This window comes from Nycticebus coucang, chromosome 22 (assembly GCF_027406575.1).
Source record: "Nycticebus coucang isolate mNycCou1 chromosome 22, mNycCou1.pri, whole genome shotgun sequence".
Lineage (NCBI taxonomy): Eukaryota > Metazoa > Chordata > Mammalia > Primates > Lorisidae > Nycticebus > Nycticebus coucang.
Genome location: NC_069801.1, coordinates 23,432,588 through 23,455,872, shown reverse-complemented (window position 1 = coordinate 23,455,872; position 23,285 = coordinate 23,432,588). Strand labels below are relative to the sequence as shown.

General features: G+C 38.0%; 1 pseudogene; it reads right to left on the bottom strand.

Annotated features, from left to right (window-relative positions):
* Positions 1 to 20,650: 20,650 nt before the first annotated feature.
* LOC128574677 (histone deacetylase 2-like) overlaps positions 20,651 to 23,285 on the bottom strand; it is a 49,873-nt pseudogene continuing 47,238 nt past the window's right edge.

The window sequence follows — 23,285 nt, the reverse complement described above, 5'->3', positions numbered from 1 at the left end:
ATGTAGAAAAAGAACGAGGACTACCCAACACATTCTATGAAGCAAACATCACCCTGATCCCCAAATCAGAAAAAGACCCAACAAGAAAAGAAAATTATAGACCAATATCACTTATGAATATAGATGCAAAAATATTCAACAAGATCCTAACAAACAGAATCCAGCAACACATCAAACAAATTATACATCATGACCAATTAGGTTTTATCCCAGGGTCTCAAGGCTGATTTAATATACGTAAATCTGTAAGTATAATTCAACACATAAACAAATTAAAAAAACAAAGACCATATGATTCTCTCAATTGATGCAGAAAAAGCTTTTGATAATATCCAGCATCCCTTCATGATCAGAACACTTAAGAAAATTGGTTTAGAAGGGACATTTCTTAAACTGATAGAGGCCATCTACAGCAAACTCATAGCCAATATCACATTAAATGGAGTTAAATTGAAAGCATTTCCACTAGGATCAGGAACTAGATAAGGCTGCTCATTGTCTCCACTGCTCTTTAACACTATAATGGAAGTTTTAGCCATCGCAATTAGGGACAGATAGGCGATCAAGTGTATCCATATAGGGTCAGAAGAGATCAAATTTTCACTCTTCGCAGATGATATGATTGTTATCTGAAAAACACCAGGGTTTCTACTACAAAACTCTTAGAAGTGATCAAGGAATACAGCAGCGTCTCAGGTTACAAAATCAACATTCATAAATCAGTAGCCTTTATATATACCAACAATAGTCAAGCTGAAAAAGCAGTTAAGGGCTCTATTCCATTCACAGTAGTGCCAAAGAAGATGAAATATTTGGGAGTTTATCTAACAAATGACATGAAAGATCTCTATAAAGAGAACTATGAAACTCTAAGAAAAGAAATAGCTGAAAATATTAACAAATGGAAAAACATACCATGCTCATGGCTGGGAAGAATCCACATTGTTAAAATGTCCATACTACCCAAAGCAATATACAATTTTAATGCAATCCCTATTAAAGCTCCACTGTCATACTTTAAAGATCTTGAGAAAATAATACTTCATTTTATATGGAATCAGAAAAAAACCTCGAATATCCAAAACATTACTCAGAAATAAACATAAAGCAGGAGGAATCACGCTACCAGACCTCAGAATATACTACAAATCGATAGTGATCAAAACAGCATGGTACTGGCACAAAAACAGAGAAGTAGATATCTGGAACAGAATAGAGAATCAAGAGATGAATCCAGCTACTTACCGTTATTTGATCTTTGACAAGCCAATTAAAAAACATTCAGGGTGGAAAAGATTCCCTATTTAACAAATGGTGCTGGGTGAACTGGCTGGCAACCTGTAGGAGACTGAAACTGGACCCACACCTTTCACCGTTAACGAAGATAGACTCTCATTGGATTAAAGATTTAAACTTAAGACATGAAACTATAAAAATACTAGAAGAGCGTGCAGGAGAAACCCTTGAAGAAATCAGTCTGGGCGAGTATTTCATGAGGAGGACCCCCCAGACAATTGAAGCAGCTTCAAAAATACACTACTGGGACCTGATCAAACTAAAAAGCTTCTGCACAGCCAAGAGCACAGTAAGTAAAGCAAGCAAACAGCCCTCAGAATGGGAGAAAATATTTGCAGGTTATGTCTCCGACAAAGGTTTAATAACCAGAATCCACAGAGAACTCAAATGTATAAGCAAGAAAAGAACAAGCGATCCCATCACAGGCTGGGCAAGGGACTTGAAGAGAAACTTCTCTGAAGACAGGCACATGGCCTACAGACATATGAAAAAATGCTCGTCATCTTTAATCATCAGAGAAATGCAAATCAAAACTACTTTGAGATATTAAGATTAGCCCATATCACAAAATCCCAAGACCAGAGATGTTGGTGTGGACGTGGAGAAAGGGAACACTTCTACACTGCTGCTGTTAATGCAAATTAATACATTCCTTTTGGAAAGATGTGTGGAGAACACTTAGAGATCTCAAAATAGATCTGCCATTCAATCCTATAATTCTTCTACTAGGTATATACCCAGAGGACCAAAAATCACATTATAACGAAGATAATTGTACCAGAATGTTTATTGCAGCCCAATTCATAATTGCTAAGTCATGGAAGAAGCCCAAGTGCCCATCGATCCACGAATGGATTAATAAATTGTGGTATATGTACACCATGGAATATTATGCAGCCTTAAAGAAAGACGGAGACTTTACCTCTTTCATGTTTACATGGATGGAGCTGGAACATATTATTCTTAGTAAAGTATCTCAAGAATGGAAGAAAAAGTATCCAATGTACTCAGCCCTACTACGAAACTAATTTATGGCTTTCACATGAAAGCTATAACCCAGTTATAATCTAAGAATAGGGGGAAGGGGGAGAGGAGGGAAGGGAGGATGGGCGGAGGGAGGGTGATTGGTGGGATTACACCTGCGGTGCATCTTACAAGGGTACATGTGAAACTTAGCAAATGTAGAATATAAATGTCTTAGTACAATAACTAAGAAAATGCCAGGAAGGGTATATTAAACGGTGTGATGAAAATGTGTCAAATGGTCTATAAAACCAGTGTATGTTGTCCCATGATCACGTTAATGTACACAGCTATGATTTAATAAAAAAAAAAAAAGAAAAAGAAAAAAATAATATACAGGAAGAGGGAACACTTCTTAACCCATTCTCTGAGGCCAACATTCTCATACCTAAACTAGATAAAGACATTATAACAAATGAAAACAACAGATCAATAACGCCTATGAATGTAGACACAAAAATTATACACAAAATATCACCAAGTTGAAGCACTTTACAAAATTCAATGCCTAGTGATTGATCATTATCAAAAAAAAAAAAAAAGCAAACAAATAACTATCAGCAAACTAGGAATAATGGAAAACTTACTCTACATCTACCAAAAAATCCACTGCTAACACCGTACTTGATGGTGAGGCTAAGATTAAGAATAAGGTAAGATATCACCCAAGACTCCTATTCGGTATTGTACTGGAAGTTCTTCTAGAGCTATGTGCCTAGAATGTTTCATTTTTCTGGCCTCTTGACTCTAATTCAATCGGGTGTGACAAGAATAACCAAATTCCTATAATCACCTTGTACATTTTCCGCTTTTGATCAAGCTATTTCTTTGTGAAAGTATCACTAATCAGCCACCTAAGCTTAATTGTCCCTCTGCGCCTAGATGGAGCTGTTCCAGATGTCTCTGTCCTGTATGGTAGGAGGCCAGGTCAAATTTGAGTAGCAAAGAGGCCAGAAGGAAAAAGTTCCTCAGGACAGAATTGCCTGGAGTCCAGTATTGAGGTTCATCTTACTAATCCTATAGGTATTGGTAATCATCTTAAAGCACTAGGCTAACATTATCCTATTGGGAGAACTGGCTTTACAAAGATTAGATAAGCAACGAGAACAAAACTTAAACATCATAGTAGGAAAAATAATTGGCAGACAATATTTAGTTTGTACAATGGTTTTGAAGCAAGAACCCAAGCCCAATGGCAACCAACTAAACAAATCAAAAGTCTATGGAGGAACTAAGTGAGACCAGCCATTGTCATTGACTAGCATCTTATGACTGGGTTGAACGAAATCAGAGCATGTCAACTCTCTAAGATGGACCAGTAGCACAGGCTTAACAAAAAGTTATGTTAGAGGTACGGTCAAAGTTACTCACTAGGTGGATTAAGAGATTTGGGGGAGATCAGGACTATCAAGTGAAAAAGATAAGCATTAAGAAAGGTTAGGAACCTCATTATGATATGAAGCCTTGTTCCCATGTCTTGGGAAAAGCTGTCTACAGTGTGAAAATGCCAACTTCTTGCACTGGTTTGCAGTTTGTCTCTGGTTCTGGCAGTGGGCACTTTGGTGAACCTTTTGTGTGGCCCTTTTATCAGGCATGAGGCTCATTCCTTCAAACTTGTCTAGTTTTAGGCTTATAGGTCTTCAGGAGCAAAGTAGGTTCTGTTTTTAGTAATTTTATGGAAGAAAGTTGGATTTGAGAAATCTGGAATTCAGGATTTAGTTCAGTCTATAGGTAAATAACAGGAACTTGAAAATAATGCACAGAGCTATGTGAACAATCTAGTAACATGTTTATTATGGCTTTTCTTAAGAAATACTTTTTTCTCTATATATTGATTACATAGGAATCTCAGATTTAACAAAACTACTTGCAGCTTGAAAGACAAATGAAGGCGGACTTTACATTTTACCTACAGTATTAAGGTTCCTGAGCCTGCCAGAAAGTGACAATTTTTATTTACTTACTTTAAGTCTGGGAGCCTATGAGGTTAGGCATTTCATGCATATTTTAAAATATGACATTTCAGTCAAATCCCTGGTAATATAACCAATGTTTTCAATTGTATCCTGCTATAACGAGAAAGCAGAGTTTTATTGGACTAGTGTAAATAACCATATTGGCATAAGAATACTCATAAATAGTTTCTGAATTTTGGAGAAATGAAGTAGGAATAAAAAGGAAATGGTTCGCCTTTGTTTACAAAAGTATACTTTACCAAATTGCTGTATAAATAGTTTAAGAGAGAGAATTTTCTTAAATTTAGAAAACAAAACATTTAAGTAAAGAACCAATAATGTTTTAAATAAAAATCAGAAAACATTGTCTTTAACAGTTATTTAATCTCATGTAACTAATTTTTGGTCTACTTAATCTTTTTTTTTTTTTTTTGTGACAGAGTCTCACTTTGTCACTCTCAGTAAAGTGCTGTGGCACCATAGCTCCCAGCAACCTCAAACTCTTGGGCTCAAGCAATCCTCTTGCCTCAACCACTCGAGTAGCTGAGACTACAGGAATCCGCTGCAATGCCCAGCTATTTTTAGAGATGGGGTCTCAAACTCATGAGCTCAAGCGATCCACCAGTCTCAGCCTCTCAGAGTGCTAGGATTACAGACACAAGCCACCATACCCCTCCTTGGTCTGCCTAATCTTGATTAGTAGTTTCATGAACCTACCAGGATTTTTTTTTTTTTTTTTTTTTTTTTTGAGACAGAGCCTCAAGCTGTTGCCCTGGGTAGAGTGCCATGGCCTCACAGCTCATAGCAACCTCCAACTCCTGGGCTTAAGCAATTCTCTTGCCTCTGCCTCCCAAGTAGCTGGGACTACTGGCGCCCACCAGGCTATTTTTTGGTTGCAGTCGTCATTGTTGTTTGGCAGGCCAGGGCTGGATTCGAACCCACCAGTTCTGGTGTATGTGGCTGGCGCCTTAGCCGCTTGAGCTGCAGGCACTGAGCCTGAACCTACCAGTTTTTTTATTAGAGTTTTGAAAGCATTTTATTTTTCAAACAAACTTCATCTTAAAATTATTAGAAACCTGTATTTTAAAGAGTGTTTGTTAGAGTCATTTTTATAAATCTGATTATAAATGACTTAAGAGAAGAACTGAAGACAGTAACTGTGGATGACAAAAATTTAGAATCATCATGGTTAAAAATCTTATGGAAGTTCATTATAATCAGAAATTGACAAGAAATTATAGTTATTTTTGTGACATACAACATAATGTTCCAGAACTATGACTGATGACATATTAGATTTCCAAGAGTTTTATGTAATTTTGGAACATTTATGTCAATAACATACCCATAAATGTAACTGAAAGAAAACAGAATATTGCTCATCATCTGACAATGTTTTCTATACAATTTGTCAAATAAACTTAGTCATCTTAATATTTCTGCAAGATGAGAGATACATTCTTAGATACTCTCCAAGGGCCCAACTGGAAAATCCTGAAGTTAATTCTAGGTCAAAAGATTTAATTTAGAATTTTGATCCTGGGAAATCCCGTCAAAGATGTTAAATGGTTCAGAACACTTGATTAAAATAAGTCACCGTGAAATAATATTCATTAATTTAACCAGAGTGATATTCAAAAGTCTTTAAAATTAATACAGAAAGTTACATGGAATTTAAAAACCTTAACTCAAAGCTCTGTTTTCTCCGTTTTTGTTTAAGAAATGAAAAACCTAATAAAGATAACACAGGGAATTATCTTGATAAAATTTAATTACTTTTGTTTTTTAGGCCAGTTGTCATAAAGATAAAGAAAAACCTCTTGTAATGTGGTTGCTTCTTCTTACCCAAAGCCCTTTTAGACAACCTGGGAGTCAAGCCTGATGAAAAGGCACTTGAATTTAATCAGGCACAGGAAAAATACATGTCTAAGCTCATGGATATGCACCATATTACAAAGAATGTAAACGGAAAAGTAGGACCTGGAGCAAGGGCCTATATAGCTCATACTAACAGCATGGGAAGTGTCCTGGTTACATGGGACTGTTCAGAAACATCAAGAAAAGCCACATGGCCAGGTGCAGTGGCTCACACCTGTAATACTAGCACTCTGGGAGGCTGAGGTGGGTGGATCGCCTGAGCTTATGAGTTCTAGATCAGCCTGAGCCCCAGAGCAAGACCTTGTCTCTAAAAATAGCTGAGCGTTGTGGCAGGCACCTGTAGTCACAACTACTGGGGAGGCTGAGGCAAGAGAATCTCTTAAGCAGGGAGGGAAGCAGCATGGCTGACTGAAGCCAGCTTTTGGCAAAGGCTCCCATCCAGAGGGAGAAATAATGGCCAGAAATAACCCAATAAAGCGGAAGATCAGGAGCTCAGCTGAGAGAGAGGATCAATAGGTTCGCATCACCCCTGCTGCAACAAGCTGGGACTCCAAGGAAACAAATTTCAGATACAAAACCCATCCCAAAGAAGATAGGAATCCTTCTCCTCCCACCACCCCCACCCCCAGGAAAGGAGCTTGAGGTGAGTAGAGAACAGAGGACCTTTTGTTTCACCAAAGGGGAGAGAACAACTGAGGGCCGGGACTCCCTCTAGGGAGAGATACTACTGCAAGCCAAGGCAGTCTCTTGCCTGGTCCAAAAGTTGATCTAATATTCTCCCTTCCTTCCTGAACTCCCAATCCACCCCTCCCCCCTCTCCTGGCCGCCTGGAAAACTACCTGTTGCAAAATCCAGGGCTTTTGGCAGATTTCTGCTAGGGTGGGGCACCTCATGAGCTGTGGGACACTTGCACTGAAACTATAACTTTAATAGAGGTGGGGATTCACAAGGGGAGAGAGACTTGCCCCATTTTGTAAAGAGCATAGCTCGGGTCCCCCCTACCGACCACCGGGGACTGTGGCCTACGACCCCCTATCTAGGCAGCCCATGGTGGGCTGCTCAGCTCCCTGCTGGACTCCTGTGACCCTTGTGGCCCACTGCCAGCAACTCCGCCCTCCAGCTCCAGAGACCCAGTGGCCCGCAGCTGGTGAATCCTGCCCAGCCCTTCCAACCTGCAGCCCACAGCTGGTGACTCCTGCCTGGCTTCTGCATCCCGTGCAGCCCATGGCCAAAGACTCCACCCTCTGGCTCCCCACCTGGCTCCTGAGACCCACTGCCCATGGCCATCAACTCCCACCCAGCCCCTGCAAATCACAGGCCACAGCCAGCAACTTCACTCTCCGGCTCCCCATCTGGCTTCTGTGACCCACAACCTGTGCCCTATAACTCCTGCCTGGCTCCTGCAGCCCCTGAGGCTCCCCAGGCCACTGACTCCACCCTCCACCTTCCCTCCCTGTGGCCCAAGGCCAGGGGCCAGCAGCTCGGCCCTCCGGTTCCCTGTCTGGCTCCTGCAGCACAAAACTGGGGATCAGCAGCTCTGCCCTCAGGTTCCCTGCCCAGCTCTTGTGACCTTTGCTGGTGGCAATGCCCTCCAGCTCCCTGCTGGCTCCTGCAACCTACACACAGCAGTACCCCAGACCAGTGGCACCACCCCCATCAGTGACAGCTGACAGTGGTGGCAGCTCCATGGTCCCTCCCACTGGGGTCAAATTGAACTGCCAGTGGACCCCGACTGCCTAGATGCTGAAGACCTTTTGAACTCTCCCACCTGATTGGTGTTTGTATCTACCAGGACAATTGGTTTGGAACTCTTGACCTGGGCCTATCACCCAGAAACCCACCAAGGTTGTACCCTGACTGTGTTGTTGTGGGAGTGTGGGGTTGTCCCCTTCCAGTTGTCACCTGTGGGGAGCTGGGTGTCTTAGTTGCTTATATGTCTCCACAGCTGAGATTTCAGCCCAAAGCCACTGATTCACTAGGATTGGACAGGGACTAGCTGAATACTGGTCAGCACCATCTAGCCCCACCACACCAAGCAGGTCCCCAGAGTTTCTGAATGGGACCTTTGTAAAGCTCTAATGGAAATGCCACAATCACCAATCCCAGTTCTTTGGTAAAGGGCTGGTTAATTACAACTCCAGGAGCCCTCAGTTCAATTTCACCTTGCCAGAATCTCTAGCCAAACAGTGAAAAATAATCATGGGATGGAATCAGAAGAAAAACTCTAGCAACATGAATAATCAGAGTAGATTCATGGGGCAGAATCAAAAGAAAAACTCTACCAACATGAATAAACAGAGTAGATCCACTCCCCCAAGCAATGACAAAGGAGGCACAACAGAAGATCCCATTCATAAACAAATGGCTAAGATGTCAGAAATCAAATTCAGAATTTGGATTGCAAATAAGATTAACAGAATGGAGGTAAAGATGGAATTAGAAATTCAAAGAGCAATTCAAAATTTCTCTCAAGAATTCAATGAATTCAAAGACAAAATCACCAAACATTCTGACACATTGAGGCAAGAACTTGCAGCCCTCAAAGATCTGAGAAATACAGTAGAATCCCTCAGTAACAGAATGGAGCAGACAGAAGAAAGGATCTCTGACATTGAAGACAAAGCTTTTTTATACCCCCAAATGCTCAAAGAGGAAGAGAAGTGGAGAGCAAAACAATGTACCATTCCCTGAGAGAATTGTGGGACAACTCCAAAAGAGCAAACATTTGCCTCATAAGAATCCCTGAAGGAGAAGATGATGGTCCAAAAGGCACAGATACTCTACTCCAAGAGATAATTTAGGAGAACTTCCCAGCATGGCAAGAGATACTGAAATTCAGATAGCAGTTTCAGAACTCCAGCATGACTCAACCCAAATAAAACATCTTCTGAACACATTGTAATTAACTTCACCAAAGTTAACATGAAGGAGAAAATCCTGTAAGCAGCCAGACATAAGATAATCATAACATGCAGGGGGAAGAATATTAGAATGACTGCAGATCTTTCTGCTGAAACTTTTCAAGCCAGAAGAGGATGGTCATCAACCTTCAATCTCCTAAAATGAAACAACTTTTAGCCCAGGATCCTGTATCCAGCTAAATTGAGCTTCATTTATGACGGAGAAGTTAAATATTTTAATGACTTACACATGTTGAAGAAATTTGCCATAACCAAACCAGCTCTTCAGGATATACTCAGACCCATCCTCCATAATGACCAGCACAATGCTCTACCACCAAAGTAAACTCAGTCTGAAATTCATGACCAAAACCCAATTTCCACAGTGGCGAAAAGATTCAAAACGTCCACTGGACTTTTGAAAAACTTGACATCCAAAATACTACCAGGCTTATCAATACTCTCAATTAATGTGAATGGCTTAAAGTGTCCTCTTAAGAGGCACAGGTTGGCTGATGGATACAAAAACTTAAGCCAGATATCTGCTGCATACAAGAATCTCATCTTACCTTAAAGGATAAATATAGATTCAGGGTGAAGGGATGGATATCTGTAATCTAGGTAAATGGAAATCAGAAAAAATCAGGCGTGGCGATTTTATTTGCAGATACACTAGGCTTTAAACCAAAAAAAGTAAGGAAGACAAGATGGTCACTTCATATTTGTTAAGGGAAATACTCAACATGATGAGATGTCAATTATTAACATTTATGCACCCAACCAGAATGCTCCTCAATTTATAAGAGGGACCCTAACAAACATGAGCAATTTAATATCTTCCACCACCATAATAGTTGGAGATTTTAACATCCCTTTGGCAGTGTTGGATAGATGCTCCAATAAGAAACTAAGAAATTTTGGACTTAAACTTCACCATACAACAATTGAATTTCACAGACATCTATAGAACATTACATCCTAATAAAACTGAATACAAATTCTTCTCATTATCCCATGGAACATCATCTAAAACTTATCATATCTTAGGTCACAAGTCTAACCTCAGCAAATTTAAAAGTCTAGAAATTATTCCTTGATAGCCACTTCAGCAGTGATTCCAGTGACAAGCACTTCCCTGAGAAAGCTTCTGCTCATCCACAGGCATGAGAACTTAAAGAGCAAGAGGAAGTGAAAGGAAAATTAGGGCAAGGAAACAGATAAAAGAAATCACCCATGAGGAAGAATCAGCAGAAAACTCCAGGCAACGTGAAGAACCAGTCCAGAACAACCCTGCCAAGGGACCATGAGGTAGCTACTGCACAGGATTCCACCTATACAGAAATGTTAGGAATGACAGAAAGGGAATTTAGAATACACATGTTGAAAACAATGAAAGAAATGATGGAAACAATGAAGGAAACTGCTAACAAAGTGGAAAATAACCAAAAGGAAATCCAAAAACAGAATCAAATCAGAGATGAACGATATGAAGAATATAAAAAGGATATAGCAGAGCTGAAGGAAATGAAACAGTCAATCAGGGAACTTAAAGATGCAATGGAAAGTATCAGCAACAGGTTAGACCATCCAGAAGAAAGAATTTCAGAGGTAGAAGACAAAGTTTTTGAGATAACTCAGATAGTAAAAGAGGCAGAAAAGAAGAGAGACAAAGCAGAACATTCACTGTCAGAATTAGGGGACTTTATGAAGCGTTCCAACATACGAGTTATAGGAATTCCAGAAGGGGAAGAAGAATGCCCCAGAGGAATGGAAGCCATACTAGAGAATATTATAAAAGAAAATTTCCCAAATATCACCAAAGATTCTGACACACTGCTTTCAGAGGGCTATCGGACCCCAGGTCACCTCAACTCTAACCAAGCTTCTCCAAGACACATTGTGATGAACCCGTCCAAAGTCAAGACAAAAGAAAAGATTCTGCAAGCTGCCAGGAGTAAGCGCCAGTTGACCTACAGGGGCAAATCCATCAGAGTGACTGCAGACTTCTCTAATGAAACTTTCCAAGCAAGAAGACATTGGTCATCTACCTTTAATCTACTTAAACAGAAGAATTTCCAGCCCAGAATTCTGTACCCTGCTAAGCTAAGCTTCAAAATTGATGGAGAAATCAAATCATTTACGGATATACAAACATTGAGGAAATTCGCCACAACAAGACCAGCTCTACAGGAAATACTTCAACCTGTTCTGCACACTGACCACCACAATGGATCAGCAGCAAAGTAAGAACTCAGAAATTAAAGGACAGAACCAAACCTCCACACTGATGCAAAAGATAAAACTAAGCAATGGACTCTCACAAAATAAGATGAATAGAATACTACCACACTTATCAATTATCCCAATAAATGTTAATGGCTTGAATTCCCCACTGAAGAGACATAGATTGGTTGACTGGATTAAAAAACACAAGCCATCCATTTGCTGTCTGCAAAAAACACACCTGGCTTCAAAAGACAAATTAAAGCTCCGAGTCAAGGATTGGAAGACAATTTTTCAGGCAAATGGAATTCAGAAGAAAAGAGGAGTTGCAATCTTATTTTCAGATACATGTGGATTTAAAGCAACTAAAGTCAAAAAAGACAAGGATGGTCACTTTATATTGGTCAAGGGAAAAATACAACAAGAAGACATTTCAATTCTAAATATCTATGCACCCAATTTAAATGCTCCCAGATTCTTGAAACAGACCTTACTCAGTCTGAGCAATATGATATCTGATAATACCATATAACAGGGGACCTTAACACTCCTCTTACAGAGCTGGACAGATCCTCTAAACAGAAATTAAACAAGGATATAAGAGACTTAAATGAGACCCTAGAACAACTGTGCTTGATAGACGCATATAGAACACTCCACCCCAAAGATAAAGAATATACATTCTTCTCATCACCGCATGGAACATTCTCCAAAATTGATCATATCCTGGGACACAAAACAATTATCAACAGAATCAAAAGAATTGAAATTTTACCTTGTATCTTCTCAGACCATAAGGCACTAAAGGTGGAACCCAACTCTAACAAAAATGCTCGACCCCACCCAAAGGCATGGAAACTAAACAATCTTCTGTTGAATAACAGATGGGTGCAGGAAGAAATAAAACAGGAAATCATTAACTTCCTTGAGCATAACAACAATGAAGACACAAGCTACCAAAACCTGTGGGATACTGCAAAAGCAGTTTTGAGAGGAAAATTCATCGCTTTAGATGCCTACATTCAAAAAACAGAAAGAGAGCACATCAACAATCTCACAAGAGATCTTATGGAATTGGAAAAAGAAGAACAATCTAAGCCTAAACTCAGTAGAAGAAAAGAAATATCCAAAATCAAATCAGAGATCAATGAAATTGAAAACAAAAGAATCATTCAGAAAATTAATGAAACAAGGAGTTGTTTTTTTGAAAAAATAAATAAAATAGATAAACCATTGGCCAGACTAATGAGGAATAGAAAAGTCAAATCTCTAGTAACCTCAATCAGAAATGATAAAGGGGAAATAACAACTGATCCCACAGAGATACAAGAGATCATCTCTGAATACTACCAGAAACTCTGTGCCCAGAAATTTGACAATGTGAAAGAAATGGATCAATATTTGGAATCACACCCTCTCCCTAGACTCAGCCAGGAAGAAATAGAGCTCCTGAACAGACCAATTTCAAGCACTGAGATCAAAGAAACAATAAAAAAGCTTCCAACCAAAAAATGCCCTGGTCCAGATGGCTTCACTCCAGAATTCTATCAAACCTTCAAGGACGAGCTTATTCCTGTACAGCAGAAATTATTCCAAAAAATTGAGGAAGAAGGAATCTTCCCCAACACATTCTATGAAGCAAACATCACCCTGATACCAAAACCAGGAAAAGACCCAAACAAAAAGGAGAATTTCAGACCAATCTCACTCATGAACATAGACGCAAAAATTCTCAACAAAATCCTAGCCAATAGATTACAGCTTATCATCAAAAAAGTCATTCATCATGATCAAGTAGGCTTCATCCCAGGGATGCAAGGCTGGTTTAACATACGCAAGTCTATAAACGTTATCCACCATATTAACAGAGGCAAAAATAAAGATCACATGATCCTCTCAATAGATGCAGAAAAAGCATTTGATAAAATCCAGCATCCTTTTCTAATTAGAACACTGAAGAGTATAGGCATAGGTGGCACATTTCTAGAACTGATTGAAGCTATCTATGACAAACCCACAGCCAATATTTTACTGAATGGAGTAAAACTGAAAGCTTTTCCTCTTAGAACTGGAACCAGACAAGGTTGTCCTCTGTCACCTTTACTATTCAACGTAGTGCTGGAAGTTCTAGCCAATACAATTAGGCAAGACAAGGAAATAAAGGGAATCCAAATGGGAGCAGAGGAGGTCAAACTCTCCCTCTTTGCTGACGACATGATCTTATACTTAGAGAACCCCAAAGACTCAACCACAAGGCTCCTAGAAGTCATCAAAAAATATAGTAATGTTTCAGGATATAAAATCAATGTCCACAAGTCAGTAGCCTTTGTGTACACCAATAACAGTCAAGATGAGAAGCTAATTAAGGACACAACTCCCTTCACCATAGTCTCAAAGAAAATGAAATACCTAGGAAAATACCTAACGAAGGAGGTGAAGGACCTCTATAAAGAAAACTATGAAATCCTCAGAAAGGAAATAGCAGAGGATATTAACAAATGGAAGAACATACCATGCTCATGGATGGGAAGAATCAACATTGTTAAAATGTCTATACTTCCCAAAGCAATCTACCTATTCAATGCCAGTCCTATCAAAATACCAACATCGTACTTTCAAGATTTGGAAAAAATGATTCTGCGTTTTGTATGGAACCGGAAAAAAACCCCGTATAGCTAAGGCAGTTCTCTGTAACAAAAATAAAGCTGGGGGCATCAGCATACCAGATTTTAGTCTGTACTACAAAGCCATAGTGCTCAAGACAGCATGGTACTGGCACAAAAACAGAGACATAGACACTTGGAATCAAATTGAAAACCAAGATATGAAACTAACATTTTACAACCACCTAATCTTTGATAAACCAAACAAGAACATACCTTGGGGGAAAGACTCCCTATTCAATAAATGGTGTTGGGAGAACTGGATGTCTACATGTAAAAGACTGAAACTGGACCCACACCTTTCCCCACTCACAAAAATTGATTCAAGATGGATAAAGGACTTAAATTTAAGGCATGAAACAATAAAAATCCTCCAAGAAAGCATAGGAAAAACACTGGAAGATATTGGCCTGGGGGAAGACTTCATGAAGAAGACTGCCATGGCAATTGCAACAACAACAAAAATAAACAAATGGGACTTCATTAAACTGAAAAGCTCTGTACAGCTAAGGAGACAATAACCAAAGCAAAGAGACCACCTACACAATGGGAAAGGATATTTGCATATTTTCAATCAGACAAAAGCTTGATAACTAGGATCTATAGAGAACTCAAATTAATCCACATGAAAAAAGCCAACAATCCCTTATATCAATGGGCAAGAGACATGAATAGAACTTTTTCTAAAGATGACAGACAAATGGGTAACAAACACATAAAAAAATGTTCATCATCTCTATATATTAGAGAAATGCAAATCAAAACAACCCTGAGATATCATCTAACCCCAGTGAGAATGGCCCACATCACAAAATCTCAAAACTGCAGATGCTGGCGTGGATGTGGAGAGAAGGGAACACTTTTACACTGCTGGTGGGACTGCAAACTAGTACAACCTTTCTGGAAGGAAGTATGGAGAAACCTCAAAGCACTCAAGCTAGACCTCCCATTTGATCCTGCAATCCCATTACTGGGCATCTACCCAGAAGGAAAGAAATCCTTTTATCATAAGGACACTTGTACTAGGCTGTTTATTGCAGCTCAATTTACAATCGCCAAAATGTGGAAACAGCCTAAATGCCCACCAACCCAGGAACGGATTAACAAGCTGTGGTATATGTATACCATGGAATACTATTCAGCCATTTAAAAAAATGGAGACTTTACATCCTTCGTATTAACCTGGATGGACGTGGAAGACATTATTCTTAGTAAAGCATCACAAGAATGGAGAAGCATGAATCCTATGTACTCAATTTTGATATGAGGACAATTAATGACTATTAAGGTTATGGGGGGGGAAACAGAAAGAGGGAAGGAGGGAGGTGGGTGGGGCCTTGGTGTGTGTCACACTTTATGGGGGCAAGACATGATTGCAAGAGGGACTTTACCTAACAATTGCAATCAGTGTAACCTGGCTTATCGTACCCTCAATGAATCCCCAACAATAAAGAAAAAAAAAAAAGAAATTATTCCTTGTATTTTCTCTGATCATCAAGCAATAAAAGTTGAAATCAACAATAACAGGTATCTGCATACTCATACAAAGACATGGAAACTAAATAACCTTAATGCTGAATGATAGCTGGGTTATAGATGAGATTAAGGAGGAAATTGCCGAATTTTTGGAACAAAACAATAATGAAGACATGAATTATCAGAACCTGTAGGATATTGCAAAGGCAGTCCTAAGAGGGAAATTTATAGCGTTGCAAGCCTTCCTCAAGAGAATGGAAAGAGAGGAAGTCAATAACTTAATGGGAGATCTTAAGGAACTGGAAAAGGAAGAACATTCCAACCCCAAACCCAGCAGGAGAAAAGAAATAACTAAAATTAGAACAGAATTAAATAAAATCAAAAACAAAAGAATTATTCAAAAGATCAATGAATCAAAAGTTGGTTTTTTGAAAAATTTAACAAAATTGATAAACCTTTGACCAGCCTAACCAAAAATAGAAAATTAAAGTCCATAGCATCATCAATCAGAAATGACAAAGGTGAAATAACAACAGACACCTCAGAAATTCAAAAAATCCTTAATGAATACTACAAAAAACTTATTCTCAGAAATATGAAAATCTGAAAGAAATTGGCCAATACTTGGAAGCATGCCAACTTCCTAGACTTAATCAGAAAGAATTGGAAATGCTGAACAGACTTATATCAAGTACTGAAATAGAATCAACTATACAAAATCTCCCAAAGAAGAAGAGTCCCAGACCAGATGGCTTCACATCAGAATTCTACCAAACCTTTAAAAAAGAACTAGTTCCTTTATTACTTAACCTTTTCCAAAACATCAAAAAAGAAGGAATGCTTCCCAAAACTCTATGAAGCAAATATCACCCTGATCCCCAAACCAGGAAAAGATCCAACAAGAAAACTGTAGACCAATATCTTTAATGAACATAGATGCAAAAATATTCAATACGATCCTAGCAAACAGAATCCAGCAACATATCAAATGAATTATACACCATGACCAAGTGGGTTTTATCCCAGGGTCTCAAGGTTGGTTCAATATACGTAAATCTATAAATATAATACATCATATAAACAAGCTAAAAAACAAAGACCATATGATTCTCTCAACACATGCAGAAAAAGCTTTTGAGAAAATTCTCTCAACACATGCAGCATCCTTTCATGATCAGAACACTTAAGAAAATAGGTATAGAAGGGACTTTTCTTAAACTGATAGAGGCCATCTACAGCAAACCCATTGCCAATATCATATTGAATGGAATAAAATTGAAAACATTTCCACTCAGATCAGGAACCAGGCAAGGTTGCCCATTGTCTCCACTGCTTTTTAACATTATAATGGAAGTCTTAGCCATCATAATAAGGCAAGAGAAGGCAATCAAATAGGGTCAGAGGAGATCAAACTTTCACTCCTCACAGATGATATGATTTTATACATGGAAAACCAAAGGGACTCAACCACAAAACTCTTAGAAGTGATCAAGGAATACAGTAGTGTCTCAGGACTACAAAACCAATACTCACAAATCAGTAGCTTTTATATATACTATAATAGTGAAGCAGAAAAAACAGTCAAAGACTCTATTCCCTTTACAGTTGTGCCAAAGAAGATGAAATATTTGGAAATTTACCTAACAAAGGATGTGAAATATCTCTATAAAGAGAATTATGAAACTCTGAGAAAAGAAATAGCTGAAGATATTAACAAATGGAAAAACACATCATGCTCATGTCTAGGAAGAATCAACATTATTAAAATGTCCATATTACCCAAAGCAATTTACAAATTTAATGCAATCCCTATCAAAGCACCACTGTCATACTTTAAAGATCTGGAAAAAATAGTACTTCATTTTATATGGAACCAGAAAAAAACTTCAAATAGCCAAGACATTACTCAGAAATAAAAAAAAAAAAATCAGGAGGAATCACCCTCCCAGACTTCAAACTATCCTACAAATCTATAGTGATCAAAATAACATGGTATTGGCACAAAAATAGAGAGGTCGATGTATGGAACAGAATTGAGAACCAAGAGATGAACCCAGACACTTATTGTCATTTGATCTTTGACAAGCCTATCAAAAGTATAAATTGGGGGAAAGATTCCCTATTTAACAAATGGTGCTGGGAGAATTGTAGAAGACTGAAACTGGACCCACACCTTTCATCATTAACAAAAATTGACTCTCACTGGATAAAAGATTTAAACTTAAGACATGAAAGTATAAAGATTCTTGGAGAGAGTGCAGGAGAAACCCTTGAAGAAATTGGCCTGGGAGAATACTTTATGAGGAGGACCCCCAGGCAATTGAAGTAATACAAAAAATACATTACTAGGATCTGATCAAACTACAAACTTCTGCACAGCCAAAAACATAATAAGTAAAGCAAACAGACAGCCCTCAGAATGGGAAAGGATATTTGCAGGTTATGCTTCTAACCTAAGGTTTGATGACCAGAGTCCACAGAGAACTCAAACTTAGTAATAAAAAAAGAACAAGTAATTCCATTTCATTGTGGGCAAGGGACTTGAACAGAAGGTCTCTGAAGATGACAGGCGCATGGCCTACAGACACATGAAAAAATGCTCATCATCTTTAATCATCAGAGAAATGCAAATCAAAACCACTTTCAGAAATCATCTAACTCCAGTGAGAGTGTCTCACATAACAAAATCCCAAAACTACAGATGTTGGTGTGGATGTGGAGAAAAGGGAACACTTCTGCACTGATGGTGGGAGTGCAATACGTCCCTTTTGGAAAGAAGTTTGGAGAATACTCAGGGATCTAAAAGTAGACCTGCCATTTGATCCTGTACTTCCTCTATTAGGTGTATATCCAAAAGACCAAAACTCATTTTGTAACAAAGATATCTGCACCAGATTGTTCATTGCAGCTCAATCCATAATAGCCAAGTCATGGAAGAAGCCCAAGTGCCCATCGACCCCATGAATGGATTAATAAATTGTGGTATATGTACACCATGGAATATTATGAAGCCTTAAAAAAAGATGGAGACTTTACCTCTTTTACGTTTACATGGAGGGAGCTGGAACATATCCTACTTAGTAAAGTATCTCAAGAATGGAAGGAAAACTATCCAATGTACTCACTACTATTATGAAACCAATTTACAATCACTCACACTTTCATATGAAGAATAGATCACAACTATGGCCCAAGATGAAAGAGGGAGGAGGGGGGATGGGAGGGAAGGGGGAGGGTCAGATGGAGGGAGGGTGAATGGTGGGATCACACCTATGGCGCATAATGCAAGGGTACATGTTGGATCTGTTAGTATAGAGTATAAATGTCTTAACACAATAATTAAGTAAACAAGATGAGGTCTATATTAAACACTGTGATGTAAGCATTCCTAATTCTATATGAAATCAGCACATAGTACCCCATAATGATGCATTAATGTATACATGATCTATGTGTTTATGATTTAATAAAAAATAAATAAAATAAAGTGCCAATATTTTCCCCACCAAAAAAAAAAAAAAGAGAGAGAGAGAGGGAGACAGAATCACTTAAGCCCAAGAGTTGAGGTTGCTGTGAGTTTTGACTCCATGGCACTCTGCCCAGGGTGACAAAATGAGACTTTGTCTTAAAAAAGAAAAAAAGAAAGAAAAGGAAAAAAGGAAATCCACGTGGCTGGATGTGGTGGCCCACACCTGTAATCCTAGCACTCTGGGAGGCTGAGGTGTGTGGATTGCCTGAACTCAAGAGTTCGATACCAGCCTGAGCCAGAGCAAGACCTTGTCTCTAAAAATAGTCTGGTGTTATGGAGGACGCCTGTAGTCCCAGCTACTAGGAAGTCTGAGGCAAGGGAGAATCTCTTAAGCCCAAAAGTTTGACGTTGCTGTGAGCTATGATGTCACAGCACTCTATGGATGCAACAAAGTGAGACTCTGTCAAAAAAAAAAAAAAAAAAGGAAAGAAAGAAGGAAGGAAGGCAGGAAAGGAAGGAAGGAAAGTAATAAAAAAGATAAGCCACATGTACAAACTCAAGTTACACTGGACTAAAATATTGCTTTTCCAGGCCTGATAATCACTTCAGCATCAGGCCATAATAACAGAGTTAGAACTAGAGAAAAAAAATTACAGGAGCTGATGAAAAAATTGAAGGCCTACTCAAGGGAAGGAAGAAAAAGAGCAAAACATAATACTGTCTGACCTACAAGCCACACACTGTAAGACAGGGCAAAAGCTGGATTCTGAGGTATGAATCTGATAAGCTTCAAGAGGAAACTCTAGCTTTGGCTTTTAAAACTTTATAAAAAGACTAAATATGCTTGGGTCTAGTCACACACAGAAGCAGCTTCAGGAGCAGGGGCCCAAGCCCAGAAGCAGTTACTGTTCTGACTACAAAGAATATTTTTAATCTAAAACTAGGAAAATTAAATGGATTCTGTAAAATAGAAAAAAAAAGCTACAAATAATTAAAAATCAAAACAACACCTCTTGCAGTTTTCCAAGAGCAGATCAATACTTTTAAAAAATCTTGTTCTAACGTAGGGGACCAAATTTTTTGTTTTCTATTAGTGTTTTTTTAATATCAAAGCTCAATCTTTAGAAAGACTAATAATTCCCTTTTAATTATAGCCATTATAATCTCACATGAAATTTATTTTATAAATTTACCCTTCAGAAACGTTATCAAGACCTCATCAGATTTTTGATGACATGCTTAGACTTTCTTCTTTGTCCTACATTTTTTAACGAAGTAGTCATTTTATTTTAGGATAAAAATTTATCACAAAAGACTTTTTTATACAAATTATTTTTTCTTTTTAAAATTTTTAACCAAAAAATACATCTTTGTAATGTTCATTACATGTCTCTCTCCTATTCATTACTTCCTTTTTACCTTGTTTGTATTTTTTTATCTATTTTTTTTTTTTTTGCAACAACCTTTAAATAACCTCCAAATTACACAAAATTATTTTCCCTTTTTTTTTTTGGTTACAGTTGTCATTGTTGTTTGGCAGGCCCAGGCTGGATTCGAACCCACCAGCTCCAGTGTATGTGGAGTGGCTGGCACCCTAGCCACTGAGCTACAGGTGCTGAGCCAGAAATTATTTCCCTTTTTAATAAAGAACATGTTTTTATGTATTTCTTATAACCTCTTGTATTTTTTTAACTTGGTATTGAAAAAAGTCAGACTTATATTGTGTTTTAATGAAAATATTTTATCATAGGAAAAGTATCAATATAACTAACTTTGGTAATGCAGGCTGGCAAGCATGATATCATTAACATAACAGAACCCTGATGCTTTTGATTTCTTTGTATGATGTGGTCCTCCAGCCCAATTAACAGCCCTATTAGTTTGTTGTTGGTTTAACTTCACAGCCTTGGCAACTGAGCTACCAGTTGAGAGCTCACAAAACTGAAAGAGTCCATCAAGCAGTGGGTCATTCTCTCCAACATTAGATCTCTGCATCTGCTTACTATACTCAGACATGTTATCTGGTCTTATTGATGGTAGAAATTTGATATACTCATCACTCTGGTATTTTCTTATTTTTTTAGCAATGACTTTATGGGGCCTATATACATATTTCCATTTTTCTCATAATCTAACAGCAAGTTATGGGTCATCCAGATCCTATGAGGTTTCATGGGATGGCCCTGTCCATAATAATAATTTCCAATAACACCATCATAATAGTAGGAGATTTTCTTATTGTTGCCTCCTTGACTGTATGCCCTGGGTTTCTCAGCTGCCACTGCCTCAGGGCTTGGGATCCTCCTCCTGAAGCTTCTTCTGTGTATTAATCTGTATTAATAGACCCAAATATATTTAGTCCTTTTATAAAGTTTTAAAATCCAAGAACAAATTCATGTTTATATTCAGAAATTTATTTGTTGTTTTGTCTTATTTAGAAATACAGTATGTATTATGCATATTTAATATAACATAAGTTTATGATTTTAAATTACACAAAAAGTTAATTTGTAAACATTTATCTTATTTACATTTACCTAATTTGTGTTTAGCAATTTACCCAGGGTACTTATGAAAACTGAAATATTAAACAAAGCTAGTCACCATTTTAAGTTACTTTTCTATTAACTATTTTTATAGCCTATGAATACTAGATGTTTGCCTAAGTAAGAACCTTAAAGTTGAACATATGGGTATTTTTCTGATAACTCAGAAGATACAGCTGTTCTTCTTAAATGAACAATATTAAATTATAGTTACACAAAGATCATTCTGTTTTTTGACTAGGTTTATAGTTTGTGATCTTAAAATATCTAGCAAAGACAGATATAAAACTTTCTGACCAGTAAATCCAGGGGACAATTTTGAAGACATTTCTAATCTTATTTTATCAAAAATCTTAAAACTAGCCAATCTGAATAGAAATCTATAAAGCACTTCTAGCTGACTCAGCCAGATTTTACCATGTAGATAACATGTATAATATATGCATATATGTATAAACACACCTAAATAGATATACATGCATGAGCAAAGATCTTATAGCTTTCATTTTAGAATTTTGATCATGAGACAGTGAAATACACAAACTCACTAGTTTATAAAAGACAGCTGGATCCAAATTCTATTTCTGACAAAATCGGTTAAGGCTAAACTTTAAGAATTTTCTTTGTTCCTTTCATTTGTTTGTTTATTTGTGGATTCTGTGAAGTTTCATGGTATGACTCTGTTTTTGTTTTGTTTTTGTTTTCCTAATAGGTGATCTTATGAAGGCTGTGAACCAAATTCTTGAGTCAGTAACCAACATACTACAACGGACGAGAATAGTTCACTGTGAAAACATGACTGAATTATGCCAGAGGCCAGAAGGATAAGAGTTATTCTAACAAGGTCTTCCAGTATTGCTTTGGTCTCAATCTCTCATCTTTGATGAAAAGAGTGTTCCCTTTCCTTTTAGGATAGATAGGGAGGGTGTCTTTTACATAGCAATATCATCTTTTACTTTTAAGAAACAGTAAAAAGGTTAAAGTGATTTTCTTTTGTATCTGCTGGTTTTCAAGTGTCTTCTTTAAATGATGTTAGAACAGCTGAGTTTTTAGAGAAGGCTACAGAGGAGGAAATGCAGGAAAGGGAAAGAAAGGCTTTGGAGAGAAAAGTCTCAGCCAGCTTTGAGATAGGGTTTACAGAAAGACCATATTCGAGTCCTGGTATGTTTTGGAGTCTCAAGATGCCAAACAAGATACGAGTCCTATTGGGACTGTATAACTTTACAGCTGTGATCTTTTGGTTTTGTTTTAAGAAAAAGAAAAGTATCCTGGTAGTGTTGAAATATGTCTCCAGCTAGAGTCCCAGAAGAAAGGAATATTCTTGGCATCCTTTGAACTTGGAGAGCCCATTTGTAAATAAACTCATCCAGGTGATTCAGTTTAACGCTGAATACACAAAGGCCAAATTAAAATCTAAGTGCACAAATGAATTAGAATATAAAATAAGTACTTACCAAGAAGAATGATAAGCCATCTTCAACAGGAGGAAAAGAGAATCCCTGTAACCAGGAGGGGGAATGACCCCTTCTAACCAACCCCCAGATAAAACCAAACTCAAACAAAAGAAAAGGGGACTTTAACCCAAGAGACACTAACTATGGGGAAAAGAGGTGACCTGCGGAAGCAGGGGGATCACAGGGCTGTAATGTGGGTCACTCGTGCCATAGTCCCAGGGGCCACTCATCTCTCCAAGATTAGTCTGCTTCAGACTCCATTTCTCACATCAAGGATATCGAAATCAAAATAAAACATAGAGACAAATCTCCAAATTAAATGTTTTATTTGGGAATTGCAACTTGAGGCATGCACAGAGGCCAGAGTGGTCTTCAATATATCTGCAAAACAAAGAGAAGGTT